Source organism: Ascidiella aspersa, chromosome 5 (assembly GCF_963924565.1).
Source record: "Ascidiella aspersa chromosome 5, kaAscAspe10.2, whole genome shotgun sequence".
In the NCBI taxonomy this organism is placed as follows: domain Eukaryota; kingdom Metazoa; phylum Chordata; class Ascidiacea; order Phlebobranchia; family Ascidiidae; genus Ascidiella; species Ascidiella aspersa.
The window spans coordinates 9,732,437-9,734,936 of record NC_139451.1 but is presented as its reverse complement, the minus strand read 5'-3'; the positions used below and the strand labels follow the sequence as shown (position 1 = coordinate 9,734,936).

The window sequence follows — 2,500 nt, the reverse complement described above, 5'->3', positions numbered from 1 at the left end:
AGCGCGCCGTGACGAATTCCGTACGCCACAATTCCGCGCACTCCAAAAGCGCGCGGATTCGGCGATGGGCACATCCCGCTTCACTCGCCGTTACTGAGGGAATCCTCGTTAGTTTCTTTTCCTCCGCTTAGTAATATGCTTAAATTCAGCGGGTAGCCTCGTCCGACCTCAGGCCGAAAGTAAGGACCGGGACTATTCTTCCCGTTCCGCGCTCGCCGTCGGCGCCGCGCGCCGCCGCGCACCTCGATTCCCGCCCTTGAGCCGCCAGCCGTTGGCCTCTTCGAGGTCGACTCGCCGCCGCCGCGCGGGATTCTGGTCGCGATCGTCGCACATCGTGCCGTGCTGTCTTGAGCGGGACGGGCGCTCGCGCGTCCGACGCCGCAGCAGCCGCGCGGAGAAATCCCCGCGCGGAACGTTTGCAACGCGACCCTGAGGCGGGCGCGGCCCCGGGATTGACCCGAGGCCGCAATTTGCGTTCAGAACGTCGATGCTCAATGTGTCCTGCAATTCACACTAATTCACGCAGCTAGCTGCGTCCTTCATCGACTCACGAGCCGAGTGATCCACCGCCAAGAGCCATCCACGATTGTTTCGCTCGCACAGTGCCTCGCACTAAAGGGTGACAAAATATACCGCGCCGAGCGGTCGGCCAGGCCGACGCTTGAAGCCGGAGCGCGCGGCACCGCGGCACTCGACGCGCAAACATTACCGGGTGACCGAATCGCCGGCCGGCGCGCCGCTCCTCGCGGGTCGGGCGCCGGGTAGCAAAAACTTTTTCTCTCGCTTGTCCGAGTTTCGCGTTCGCCGAAGCGTTTGCGAGACCGTTAATGATCCTTCCGCAGGTTCACCTACGGAAACCTTGTTACGACTTTTACTTCCTCTAAATGATCAAGTTAGATCGTCTTCTCGGACGCCGGCTCGACCGTTGCCGGCCGCGCCAGGTCCAATCGGAGGACCTCACTAAACCATTCAATCGGTAGTAGCGACGGGCGGTGTGTACAAAGGGCAGGGACGTAATCAACGCGAGCTAATGACTCGCGCTTACTGGGAATTCCTCGTTCAAGGGAAATAATTGCAATTCCCTATCCCTAGCACGACCGGGGTTCAGCGGGTTACCCAGACCTGTCGGCCAAGGCGAGCACATGCTGATCCGGTCAGTGTAGCGCGCGTGCGGCCCCGAACATCTAAGGGCATCACAGACCTGTTATTGCTCAATCTCGTGTGGCTAAACGCCACTAGTCCCTCTAAGAAGTTAGACGCCGACCGATTGGGTCGCGTAACTAGTTAGCAAGCCAGAGTCTCGTTCGTTATCGGAATTAACCAGACAAATCGCTCCACCAACTAAGAACGGCCATGCACCACCACCCACAGAATCAAGAAAGAGCTCTCAATCTGTCAATCCTCACTGTGTCCGGGCCGGGTGAGATTTCCCGTGTTGAGTCAAATTAAGCCGCAGGCTCCACTCCTGGTGGTGCCCTTCCGTCAATTCCTTTAAGTTTCAGCTTTGCAACCATACTTCCCCCGGAACCCAAAGACTTTGGTTTCCCGCAAGCTGCCGGAGAGGTCGTAAAACTAACGCCCCCCGATCGCTAGTTGGCATCGTTTATAGTCAGAACTAGGACGGTATCTGATCGTCTTCGAACCTCTGACTTTCGCTCTTGATTAAAGAAAACATTCTTGGCAAATGCTTTCGCAGTCGTTCGTCTTGCGCCGATCCAAGAATTTCACCTCTAACGGCACAGTACGAATGCCCCCGTCTGTCCCTCTTAATCATTACCTCGCGCTCCGAAAACCAACAAAATAGAACCGAGGTCCTATTCCATTATTCCATGCACCATTATTCAGGCGAATCGCCTGCTTTGAACACTCTAATTTTTTCAAAGTAAACGTTCCGGCCGCCGCCGACACTCAGTCAAGGGCACCGGCGGAGAACCGGAGGTGAGGCCAGGACGGCCAGTACACGCCTTGCGACGGACCGGCCGCCTGCGCCCAAAATCCAACTACGAGCTTTTTAACCGCAACAACTTAAATATACACTTTTGGAGCTGGAATTACCGCGGCTGCTGGCACCAGACTTGCCCTCCAATGGATACTCGTTAAAGGTTTTAAAGTGTACTCATTCCAATTACAGGGCCTCGTTTAGAGTCCTGTATTGTTATTTTTCGTCACTACCTCCCCGCGTCGGGAATGGGTAATTTGCGCGCCTGCTGCCTTCCTTGGATGTGGTAGCCGTTTCTCAGGCTCCCTCTCCGGAATCGAACCCTGATTCTCCGTTACCCGTAAGAACCTCGGTAGGCCAGTACCGTACCGACGAAAGTTGATAGGGCAGACACTTGAATGATCCGTCGCCGGTGCGAGACCGTGCGATCCGCAAAGTTATCCAGAGTCACCAAAGGTTGCGGGCCGAAGCCCGGTCGGTTTTTGGTCTGATAAAAGCACGCCTCCCGCGAGGTCGGCGCTTCACGCATGTATTAGCTCTAGCATTTCCACAGTTAACCAC

The 2,500-nt window shown here is 56.2% G+C and overlaps 2 non-coding genes and 1 pseudogene across 2 annotated transcripts in view; all 3 read right to left on the bottom strand.

Moving 5' to 3' along the window:
- The window catches only part of LOC146142901 (large subunit ribosomal RNA), a 3,679-nt pseudogene extending 3,503 nt beyond the window's left edge, over positions 1-176 (bottom strand).
- Positions 177-424: 248 nt separating this feature from the next.
- LOC146142900 (5.8S ribosomal RNA) lies at positions 425-578 on the bottom strand. The gene has a single exon (XR_014500553.1). It is a non-coding gene; the product is annotated as a 5.8S ribosomal RNA (ribosomal RNA).
- Positions 579-825: 247 nt separating this feature from the next.
- The window catches only part of LOC146142899 (small subunit ribosomal RNA), a 1,811-nt gene continuing 136 nt past the window's right edge, over positions 826-2,500 (bottom strand). The window contains exon 1 of the ribosomal RNA XR_014500223.1: positions 826-2,500. This exon is cut by the window's right edge and continues 136 nt beyond it. This is a non-coding gene — a ribosomal RNA (small subunit ribosomal RNA).